This window comes from Pteropus vampyrus, unplaced genomic scaffold (genome assembly GCF_000151845.1).
Source record: "Pteropus vampyrus isolate Shadow unplaced genomic scaffold, Pvam_2.0 Scaffold215, whole genome shotgun sequence".
Lineage (NCBI taxonomy): Eukaryota > Metazoa > Chordata > Mammalia > Chiroptera > Pteropodidae > Pteropus > Pteropus vampyrus.
The window spans coordinates 7,040-19,570 of NW_011888996.1; the positions used below are offsets into that span (position 1 = coordinate 7,040).

General features: G+C 39.7%; 2 pseudogenes; both read left to right on the forward strand.

Annotated features, from left to right (window-relative positions):
• Positions 1-4,237: 4,237 nt before the first annotated feature.
• LOC105300615 lies at positions 4,238-4,949 on the forward strand (annotated as a pseudogene).
• Positions 4,950-7,266: 2,317 nt separating this feature from the next.
• LOC105300616 lies at positions 7,267-8,643 on the forward strand (annotated as a pseudogene).
• The last annotated feature ends 3,888 nt before the right edge of the window (positions 8,644-12,531 follow it).

Here is a 12,531-nt window from a genome sequence, read left to right on the forward strand (position 1 = left end):
GGAGGGAAGGCGGCATTAAGCCTAAGTGGATCTCAGAAGTCAATAACGTGATCTCTGCTTCGGTCTTCTCTTTTTTCCCCTTTCACCAGGGCTTCCTCTGTGTGGTAGTGGTTAGAAGTCATAGTGTGGAAAGTGACCACCGACAACTGACTTGCATCATCTCAGTTAGTAGACCTAAGAGAAGAGCGATCTTTTCCTGTTCCAGGTATACAGTCCTGAACGGACACACTGATTGGCCTGGTTTGAGTCATGTGCCCATAGTGATAGCCAGACAGTCCAGAAGCCACATTCGGGAGCCACACCAGATCTACGATGAGTGAAGGAGGGGCAATTTTCTAACTGTAGGGGGATCTGTTACTAAAGAAAGGGAGGGGCCATGGGGGAAGGGATGTTGAGCAGATAAATACAACAGATATCTCCTACAAGTGTAAACAAAAAATTACCACAACATGTGGCAAGGGCCATAAAGGAGATGTGCATTAAGTACCATAAGAACACAGGTAAAGGAGTGATTTATTTCACAGAGAGGGCATTCCCGAGGGAGCAAAATATATAAGCAATGTCACAAAATTGAGAAAGCAACGGAGATACTTATGGTCCATTCTGGTTTAGCACTAGGTAGGAATACCAAGAGGAACAGAAGGAGCAGAAGACAACAGAGAAGGTTTTGGATAGAGAAGGTTTGGGAGATATATCTAAACAGTGTCTCTGGGCCCTAGTGGGGAAGGCTTTTAATGCAAGCTCTGTCTATACTTAAACTGATGGGTTCAAAGGGAGGAACATGATTGTAATGGTACTTTGAAAAAGCTCCCCTGACAAGTGAGTGTGGCACACAGCAATGCTCTGTACTTCTTAGCCCCGGACACTGCCTGCCACTCCTCCCCCACCTCTAGAACCCTGAGCCCCCTTAAACCTCCCTGTGGCCTCTGCCTCTTCAGCTTTAAACCCTCCTGCACTTTCAACTCCATACCATTGGGCCTGACCAGGGCGAGGCCCTCTTTCTGTGCTTTCTCCTTATCTGACTCCAGTAGCTGAGCTGTGCTGGAGAAAGTCATGCTCCAGGGCAGAGCAGTGCAACATAAATTCAAGACGGCCATCTTTCAACAAGCACTCAGCAGGCCTGACGACCCACCTTCACTCCTCTGTTCACTTTCCCACATAATTTCAAACCTTTTCCACTCTTTAAACCTCTATCTTCCCTTGTCAATTCCCTGCTACATCCACCTGGTAGACTTTACTTCCCACTTTACAGAAACAAGTGAATCCCCTCAACTTTCCACTGCCCTCATCAATCCTTCTCTTCCTCTTGTTTAGGGATAAGTTCCAATTTCTCCACATCATCACCAACACTTTTTATTTTCCATTCTTTAAATGGTAGCCATTGCCTTAGTTTGCTTGGGCTGCCATAATACAATGACAGACTGGGTGGCTTAAACAACAGAAGTTTATGTTCTCACAGTTCTGGAGGCTGGAAGTCCAATACTGAGATGCCAGCAGGGTTGGTTTCAGAATAGACCTCTCTTCCTGGCTTGCAGATCTACTACTTGCCATGTCTTCGCATGGCCTTTCCTCTGTGCGTGCAGGTAGAGCGATCTCTGGTTTCTCTTCCTCTTCTTAAAAGAACATCAGCTCCCCCTCCTCCCCCACCCGCCTTATTCATCTAACTTTAATTACTTCCTTAAAGGCCCTATCTCCAAATACAATCGCATTGGGTGTTAAGGCTTCAACATGTGAATTTTGGGGGAACACGAGTCAGTGCCTAACAGTCATCCTAGTACATGTGAGATGGTATCTCATTGTGGTTTTTCTCTAGCCGTTTTTCAATATCCTTTGATGAGTCAATCTCCTCTACCTGGCCATTAAATATCAAGACTGGGCCAGAAGGCCTCTCTTCTTTTCAACCACCTCTCTCCCTAGGCCATTGTTTTCTTCCCTATGGGATCAGTTATATCCCAGTGACTCTCAATTCTAAAATACAGAACTCTCTTCTGAATTCCAGGCACCTATAACCAACTCTGTTCAATACTTAGATACTTTATGTATTTGTCTATATTTAAATAAACCCTTCTACAGTGCTTACTATGTGCCAGGCACTGTTATAAGTGCTTCACAATCAGCTTGTTTGCTCCTCCTAATAACTCAGGCCTACCTTTGCTCAGGCCACTCGTCCTTCCAGCACTCCCTGTTCCTCTGCATTGCACTTCTCTGTTCCTGGGATGAGCCTTGCTTCCTCTTACCACAGGCAGGCACTTTGCCCTCTGCTGCTCTCTGCTTAACTGTGCTCTCCAGTTCTTCCTCTCCTCCCTAATCTCTTCCTTCACTCTCAGCTCTTGTCCCTTTCTTGGGGAAGACTCCTCTGAATTCCAAAGTTGATTCTGTTTCCTTTATTAAACTCTTGTTGAACTGAGTTCTTTTTCTCAGCTCTTACTTTCAAGCGAATGAAGCTTATTAGTGTTTTATTTAATTTTTCTCAGTGGCTTCCCCCAAACTGTAAGCTCTGTGAAGATATGTTTCCTCACTATTGCAGCCACCATGCCTGTCATAGGCTACACATATTTGTTGAGTGAATGAATAGATAGCTGGTTATTCTCCATTTGCCCATACTTGATCCATTCTCCACTTCTCTGCACGTGGTGGCTGACCCCTGCAGATGACAGACCTAGGACTGACTAGCTTCTGAGTTTGAGCAGAGTGTGGCACCAGAAGATGAGAAGGAAGGAGGAGAGAGGTTCCTAGCTGCTTCCCTCAGAGACTATAGCTCTTAAGTGGCAGCAGCTCTAGAACACCTAGCCTCTAGGCATGTTCGTGGCTTCCCACTGTTGCTAGTTTCTAGATGTCTCCCCATCACTTTTTAAGATTCTTCACCTTGCCCAAACTCTGTGAGTAGTTCTCCTATGACCCCAGCTAATATGAGTAGAGATCAGTTATAAGACTATTGTTCAACCAGCAGGCAGCGAGGGTCTGAGCCTAAAGGAGATACTCAGAAAAGAAAGGTGGGGATAGATGCATGATAAATGAACTCTATGAGATTTAATAACTGATTCCATGTATGAACTGTATGCTCTGAGAATAGACATTGTATTTCATTCATTCTTTAAGCCAAATGCCTAGCTCTTAGTAGGTGCTCAGTAAATATTTGTGGAATGGTTGATTAGAAAGTTCAAAGATATTCCAAGGTTTAAGCCTGGATGATTTCCCTTAAAGAAAGGGGAAGTCAGATTATTTTGCAAGCAATAGTTAAAATAATAGAAAGAATGAAATAATGATATTATAGAAATAGCATCATTTTTAGGGTCAGATGGATCTAAAGCCCAACTTTTCTACCCAATCTTGGGCAAATAACTTGACATCTCTTTTTGAGGTCAGTTTCCTTTATGAAATAGGAGTAAAAATCTCCAACCACTAGTGCTGCTATGAGGAATACTTGAGATTATATATGCAGAGCACATACCCACCTTGAGAGAGATCCTCACCAAGCCAGACATCTTGAGTTGTGACACAAAGATCAAGAGACATCATAGACCATTCACCAGGTTCTCCTTTTAAGTACATTTATCATGAAACAAGCCATTAGTTTACTGTGTCTGTTATACACCTTCCTGGAATACTATTGAGAATATTTAAATCTTCCTTCCACCTGCCTTTGTGGAATCCTAGAAAGTTACAACTTGTGCCATCATTACTCAATAAATTATATTTTAACTTTTAGAACTCTGAGCTCCTCAGGGTGAGGCTGATAATGTCAGCCTTCCTCTTTTATGGTGCTTTTATTTTAAGTATTTGAGTTAAGACCATTAGGAATACATTAATCTGGTAGCAGAGGTGGAATTCAGACACAAACCCTCTTTTCACCTTTGGTGCCCTTTGTAGTTTTTCTCCCATTCTTCTCTAAATGCCTTTAATCATACCAATTCCTATTAGTCTCGAAGGTATAATTTCCCCACCCCAACTGCTCAGTTGGCTTCATGTTTCAGTCTGTTAAGAGGAATGAAATAGTTGTCCCCAACATTCTGTACTGGGTTTGCTGGAATAACTATGAATGCTTCACCGGGAGACAGTGCAGTTGCGGGAACTGGGCAGACAAGAGGAAGAAGTTCCCTTTGAAGATATTTATAATTCAGATAATGACCTCTGTTGACCTGCTACCCAGAATTAAACCTCCCTTCTAACTCATGAGAGGTTAACTTTACTATCGTTTTAACTGTCACTCCTTTCTCCTTTAAAACATCTCTGTAAGACTCGTCTTTCAAAGAATCTCCGTGGGCTCTGCTGTCCTTCTGCCACCATCTTGGTTCTGTGCTTACTGCACGAGATGCAGGTGAAGCCACAGAAACCTCTGTTACAGGGCAGGAGCTGTCCCAGCCCCAGCCTGAGAAAGGGTCTGGAACAGAATATGACAGTGATGAAGCAGTACCAGGCCCCAGGAACAAGATTCCATACAGGCAATCACACAACTAGCCCTGCTGGCGGCAGCAGCTGAAATCAATGAAAAACCAGTCAGTAAAGCAAAACAGAGCCACGTGAAAAGAAGGTACGGAAGGCTGTGTTTAAACTAGGTCTCTGACAGGTTACAGGGGTTACTCGGGTCATTATCCGGAAATCTAAGAATATCCTCTTTGTCATTACAAACCCAGATGTCCACAAGAGCCCAGCTTCAGATATCTGCACAGTTTTTGGGGAAGCCAAGATCGAAGATTTGTCTCAGGAAGCACAGCTAGCAGCTGCTGAGAAACTCGAAGTTCAAGGTGAAGCTGTCTCAAATATTGAAGACAACACAACTGCACAGAGCAGAGTAAAGAGGAAGAAGTTGATGAACTAGGTGTGGAAGTTAAAGACATAGAATTGGTCATGTCACAAGCAAATGTGTCAAGAGCAGAGGCAGTAGAGCTCTGAAGAATGACAGTAATGATATTGTGAATGCTATTATGGAGTTAACCATCGAAAAATGAGGATCTTTTTGTGTGTGTGTGTTTCATAACAGTAACTGCAGCTTGGTTTGAGATTTGTACTGTTTCTGTCATAAAGAAACTTAGGGCTTTTTGTGGGGAGAAGAGAAAAAGGATCTATATGTCAGCTTTTATTTTAGCACTCCAGGCCTTGGGTATCCAAGAACCCTTGTTCATCATGTAGTTTATTCTGCTTGAACATTTACAACTTCACACACATGCTATTTCTATCACATTACCAAGGCAAGTAAGTGATCTCAGACTGAGAAAGCATGCTTTAAAGTTACATATATTGTGTATTTTAAATAGGTATTAACATTTTGGAACAGCGAGACTCCTTGAAGTCCATAAAATCCAATACAGAGAGGGAAAAAAGGAATGCACAGAGTTTTCATTTGAAATATACAATTCATTCTTTCCTACAATTTCATTATTTTCAGACTTCTTAGTCTATAGTTCCTTACATGAAAACATTCCTGCTACCTCATGGAAATATTTGCATTCCAAACAAATAATGTCAGGGCTTTTCATAGGCTGAGAGATCCAGGCTGCCTCCATTATTTTTGAGGTTTCCAGTATATTAAACATTCTTTTAACACTAAAAGGAGGTTTAAAAATTGTGTTTTTTGCATGTTTACATTTCAACAATTGATACCTTTAATACAAGAAAATTACAACACGAAACAGTTGTGCTAGTCAGAAGATAATTAAAAGATTTAATTTTAAAAGTCCAGTGTATACTAAAGGTGATGCAGTTTAGTCATGGTTGTTAATTTTAAATTTGGATAGGGGTGTTTTCTTTCAATCCCATCAAAATATCTTTGTGTAACCTCCTTTGGAGGTAATGTCAAAAGCCTAAATTCAAGGCCCTTCATAAATTTTAAAGTCATTTTTTCTCTTTAACAAAATACAGAATGCTCCTCCACCCAAAAATATACTGAACTGAATTAATATGCTAGTAAATTCCCCAACACATAGACTAGAATGGCCAAGTGGCCTTCTGTGTTGCTTTTCTGAAAAAGAAAACTTAATTGTTCTTTTACGGAATACAATTTCTAAGTTGGAAACAATGAAAAGAAAGGTCTATCCAATTGAAAAAAATACTAGATCCTAAAGATCGAACTTTATCTTTAGCCTAATAACTTAAACATTAGTTTATCTAGGTGGGTGTTAACAACCTGGGACTACAGTAATTCTGAATAATGCATACCCAAGTTATAATTATTTGGAATGTTACTGTTTTTGCTAAGACAGTTGCAAAGGTTTTCCTTGTTTGTTCGCTTTTGTAACTGGAGATCTGTATTACAATTTTCAAGAGCTCTATGGACAAATGCTCCGATGCAAAGTGAAGGGCTTTAATAAGAATAAACCGCACTAACCTTTCTTTTTCTAAAATTAAGACTACTGCTCTTAATTTTAAAGTTTGAAAGTTTTATAGTTATATTTGCAGGCTCCCCCACTCCTCATAATTTCTTTCATACCTCTGTAACAACAAAAAAGAAAAATGGAGGAAATTTGTAATTGTTTGCTTACACAAAGCTAGTCATCATCTAAAGTTAAACGGTGACTGCAGGGCAGAAAACAAACTGGCAATTATTCAGCTTTAATTCCGGAACTTGAAATTAAAATGAGAAATAGTTCCTTTTGGAGTCTTTCAAAAATTCCCACTAGTGTGAAAATTTGGTAGTTGCAAATGAGGAGTCTTTAGCCGTCCCAATTGGGCTCTCTGTGGAGCAGGTGCTAAGGCAGGGAAGGGGTGGACAGGTTCCTGGGGGAGTAAAAACTATGAAGACAAAGGGGAGGGAAGCCCACTTGGGCAGGGGGAGCCATCCGACCCAGGAAGACTGGACAAAGGCTTTGCCAAAATGAGGGGCACTCTGAGCCCAGCTTGTATGGTGAAGGAGTCCTCTATCTGGCAGAAATGTCTGGGCCTATCCACCACCTGCCCAGTCGTTGCTAGGGGCTGCCCCAGAAAGAGCAGGCCCTCTGCAGGTCCTCAAGGAGCTGTAAGCTGGACGTTCAGCCAATTACGCTGCTCCAGATGGGGAATAAACCCTGATGGAGCATCAGAGAAACTTCAGGGCTTCCAGTGCCACCTGCTAGCCTCACTTTCATTACATTTCTAGGAGAGTCTCCCCTTTCACTCTCATAACCCCTCAAGTTCTTCTTATTCTGTAAAATACCATATTCTTGATTTGTTAAAAATGGGTACCCGTGTCTTTCCTATACTGAAATTCTGGTGCCTTATTGGTATGTATCATTTTAAGGGCTGCTTTTTTTTACATGATAAATTTTTCAAATATAGGACTTTTAGGTCAAAATGTCAGTGTATTTTGAATTTGAACATATAGTTCCATACACTGTCCCATACCCAAAAGTATGAGAGTGTCTGATTATTCACACTCTCACCAACCTGGAAGTTATCAATCTTTTCCCTTTGCCAAGCAGTTGGACAAAAATTCAATTTTGTTATAATTTTAATTTGCATTTTCCTGGCTACTGGCAAGATTGGGCACTTTTTCATGTGTTTATACAGCATCTGTACTTTCTTTGATCCACTGGGTCATTTGTCTTCTTATTGATTTGTAAAAGCCTTAGGTAAAGGGATTGTAACTCTTTTGTGTGTGCTGCAAATATTTTCTTTTAAATTACCACTTGTTTTTTGACTGCCTGTGGGCTAGCAAAGACACAGCCCCCTGTCCCTCTGCTCATATTCTAATGGGGACATCAGATGAAAGACAGATAATGATAATACAACGTGATAAAGTTACACATAGATAATGTATCTCGATAAATGCCAGAGGGGTAACTTCTAATATCTGTATATATTCAAAAGGCAAAATTTGTTTGCACATTAAAAATGTTTTTTAATGGGTAATAAAAACAATGTAACCCCACTGAAGGCCACTGGTATACTTTTATCATGAAGTCATGCAACAAGAATCACTACACGTAGATTTTGCCAGAGCTCGACCACTCTTAACCTCGCTCAACTTTTACCACTTCTCACATGTCCCCTTCTCAACCTGCCACTCCCAAACTCCATTCTTCCTCAGTGTTTCTATCCACTGTTCTATTTTCAAAGGAATGGTATTTGTTATTTCGTGATAGAGATTTCAAATAGATTTCCAGTGAGTCTTTAGACTCTGAGTATACATTAAAGACATCTGAGAAGACTTACTTTCTTCAAAAATATTTGACTATGCAAGTGGAAATTTCGGGCTTTAATATTTTAAAATAGGGGAGTCTTACTTGCCATGGTAAGTCCATCCATAACCATTGGCTCCAGGGTGGCTTCCCGGGGCCTATGGTCTCTGCCAGCTGACTGACAACAGGGCTACGTTGAGACTTCTCACAAGACTTTCAGGATCAAGTGGTTCCTGGCCAAGAAACAAAAGCAGAATTGGCCCATTCCCGAATGGATTCGGATGAAAACTGGTAATAAAATCAGGTACAACTCCAAGAGGAGACAATGGAGAAGAACCAAACTGGGACTGTAAGAAATCACACATGAGATGGCACACATATTTCTGCTGTATCCAGGTTGCTTGGATCTTACTGAAGTACTGAGAAAATTACTACTATCTGGACAGTTTGGCATGTTTTATTGAGAAATTATCGGAAAAATAATTTTCTTCTTTGTATAATATGCTTCTGCACTAGTAGGTTGGTTCAGTAATAAATATGCAAAGCTTTTAAAAATATTTTAAAATAGGATAGTCTATTTTCTTGTTTAGCATTCACTCATCTAACACATATTTGAATATTATATCTACATGTTCATGGAACTTACATCCTAGTTGGGGGAGAGAGAGACATTAAATCGGTGAAAACATAAGTTTATAGTATGTCAGATAGTGATACATACTACAAAGAAAAATAAGACTGCATAAGGGGAGTGTTATGGAGAATTGTGTCCCCAAGAAATGTTGGAAGTCCCAGTACCTGTGAATATAACCTTACTTGGAAATAGTCAAGAGAAGCTCATTAGGGTGGGCCTTAATCCAATATGACTGGTGTCTTTATAAAAAGAAGAAATTTGGACACAGAGACAGACACACACACACACAGGGAGAACTCCATGTGAACATAAAGGCAGAGATCTGGATGATGCTTCTACAAGCCAAGGAATACCAAAGATGGACAGGAAACCAACCAGAAGCTGGTGAGAGGCATGAAACATATTCTCCCTCACAGCCTTTAGAACAACCAACTCTGCTAACACCTTCATCTCAGACTTCTAGCCTCTAATACTATGAGACGATATTTCTGTTGTGTAAGCCAACCTATGGTGGTATTTTGTTAAAGCAGCCATAGGAAACTAATACAGACAGGGAAAGTAAGATTTTAGGTGAGGTGATGAGGGAAGTTCACATATGGACAGAGAACTAAGTCAAGCAGGTAACCAGGGAAAGCATATATGAGGCAGAGGGAACAGCAAGTGCAAATACCCTCTGGTGGAAGTGTGTTTTGCAAGGGTAATCAAGGTTAGGGTTCCTGATACATAGGGAGCAAATGGGGGAAAGTGGGAGGGAATAAAGCCAGACAATGTAAGGGCCTATTGGCCATGAATAGACAGTTAGCTTTTTCTCTGGGTAAGATGAGAAGCCATTGGAGGGCTGTGGACAGAAAAATGACATCATCACTGTCAAACTATTCAGTTTTCTGTTAAGCAGAAAGCAAGTTCCAAGCTCCTGATTTCTGGTTTTGCTTGAGCACCACTTTTAGCCAGGACTCTTGAGGTTGAAGAGACAAAGATCCAACTCAAACTCTCCTAAGCAGAAGATGAACATGGGGATCAACCCCTATCATCAAGAATCTGTCTCCTTTTCTCCTTCTTTCAGTTCTGCTTCCTCTATGTTGACTTCATTTGAAGGTAGACTTTTATTGTTATGTGGCAAAGTCTAGCAGCTCTAGCCGTTCATGCTTCTTAGTATTAGAAATCTCAGGAGAGATTCTTTCTCTCCTACCATTCACATAATTCTCCTAAAGGGTGCTGAGTGGTTTCTTCAGGTCATGCGTGTGGATCTACAATAATCAATGATGATTTCTAGAAATCGTTGTCTGACTGACTTGGATCACATGTCTACTTCTGTGGCAAGGGAGCAGACCCATGTGTTGGATTATCTAGGTAGATAAGGAGTTTGCTAAAAAAGTTATGTATGTCAGGGTCACCATGTTGCACAGATTTGTAACTCTCATTCATGTTATGGTCTATGTGAATAAGACCTCCTGGAGTTGTACAGCACACAACTCTTGAGAGGCCATATGTGGTGGTCCTTGGTTCCATAACCTAAAGAAGGGGAAAAGGAAGGTATACAGGCCGAAAGAGTAGGTATCTCCTAGAATATCTAATTACAAAGCTAGGCATTGGTAACTTTAAAAAAGGACTTATTTTTTTAAGACTATTTATGGCAAGATTTTAGCTGAACTTTTGGCTTCCTGGAACAAAATATGATTCATCAAATGGAAATCTACAGTAAATATATAAATACATTCATTTTATTTAGAAAACAGTATCCAATAGCCCTAACTGAGGTATCTTCTTAAACTTAGGCAAGCAAATAATTCATCTTTAATAACAGTAGTATAAATGAAGTTGCAATTCATAAATTCAATGGTTCTTCCTAAGACCTTCGTGCATCATTTATTTCATGATTATGGATTGGTCTCCTAATACTGATAGGCACTGTGTGAGATGGACATTGGATGACAAACACATTGAACAATGAACATGCAAATATATACTTGTATGAAGAAAGAAAACTGAGTTCTGTCGGGGAAAGCTAGGTTGTGACATTAAAGTAGAATGCTGAGGGATAAATAGGAATTAGCTAGATGAAGAGTGGGAGAGAGAGGGAGAGTATTCCAGGCAGTGAGAATGGTATGTGCGAAGGCCTTAAAGAATTTTGGATATCACCAGACATCTCTGGTCAGGTCCAGGAACATTATCTCAGACACTTTCCATTGTTGCTTTCCATAATATTTCAAATTAATAAATAACACACATTCCCTTTTCATCATTACATGATAGATTGACTGTTTAGATTTTCCCCTCTAATTATGATTTACACATATTAACATAATAATATATGAAGATCACAAAGTAAACAAAAGCGATCAAAAGGTGGAATTTATTAAAGGATGATTGTAATTATTTATTTCATGCTGATAATATGTTTTCAAGTGTTTTGTAGTCATTTACTATTCCTGTTTCTATACTTTCATGCAAGAAAGAAAGGATGAAAGAACTGAAAAAGAGCTGAAGACACCAAGTATAGGTAAGAGTTTAGTATTTAAAGGTAATTCTCTAAAGTTCTATTTAGGTATCTGCTAAGTGAAGGACAGAGGCCTGTGTGTGAACTACCGGTGAGGAGTTAAAACTTGGATATCGAGGTCAGGCCCCTGATCAATCAGAGTCCCAACAGGAAACAGATGGCACACTCAGAAGAGGCTAATTTGGGGTGTTTTATACAAAAGGACTGTTTTCAAAGGTGTATGTATGCTGGCATTTGGTGATTCTCAATACTTTAAAAAATATATATTTTAGTTTTTTCAATTACAGTTGACAAACAATATTCTATTAGTTTCAGGCGTACAACACAGTGATTAGACATTTACACAACTTATGAAGTGATCACTCTGATGTCTAGAACCCGACACCATACATAGTTATTACAGTATTATTGACTATATTCCCTGTGCTGTACATTACATCACTGTGTCTGTTTTTATATCTGGCAATACATATATCTTAATCTCTTCCCCTTTTTCACCCACCTCAACAACTCCCCTTCCATCTTGCAACCATCATTTCGTTCCCTGTATCTGTAAGTTTGTTTCTGTTGCGTTTGTTCATTTATTTTGTTTAGATTCCACATATAAATGAAATCATATGGTATTTATCTTTCTCTGTATGACTTATTTCACTTAGCATAATACCCTGTAAGTCCACCCATGTTGTCGTAAATGGTAATATTTCATTCTTTTTTATGGCTGAGTAATAGTCCATGGTACATATGTACCACTTCTTCTTTATCTAATCAGCTGTTGATGGGCACTTATGTTGCTACCATAATTTGGCTATTGTAAATAACACTGCAATGAACATAGAGATGCATATATCTTTTCAAATTAGTGTTTTGGATTTCTTCAGATAAATACCCAGAAGTGGAACTGCTAGGTCATAGAGCAGTTCTATTTTTTATTTTTTGGGAAACCTCCATAGTGGCTGCACCAATTTGCAATCCCAGCAGCAGTGCAGGAGGGTTTTCTTTTTACCACATTCTCACCAACACTTTTGTTGATTTATTGACGATGCCTATTCTGACAGGTGTGAGGTGATATCTCACTGGAGTTTTAATTTGAATATCTCTGACGATTAGTGGCATTGAACATCTTTTCATATACATATTGGCCATCTGTATGCCTTCTTTGGAGAAATGTCTATTCGGGCCCTCTATTTGTTAATTATTACTTTTTTTTTGGTGTTAAGTTGTATGAGTTCCTTATATATTTTGGGTATTGATGTATCATCAGTGAATATCTTCCCCTATTCAGTAGGTCATTTTTTCATTTTCTTAAT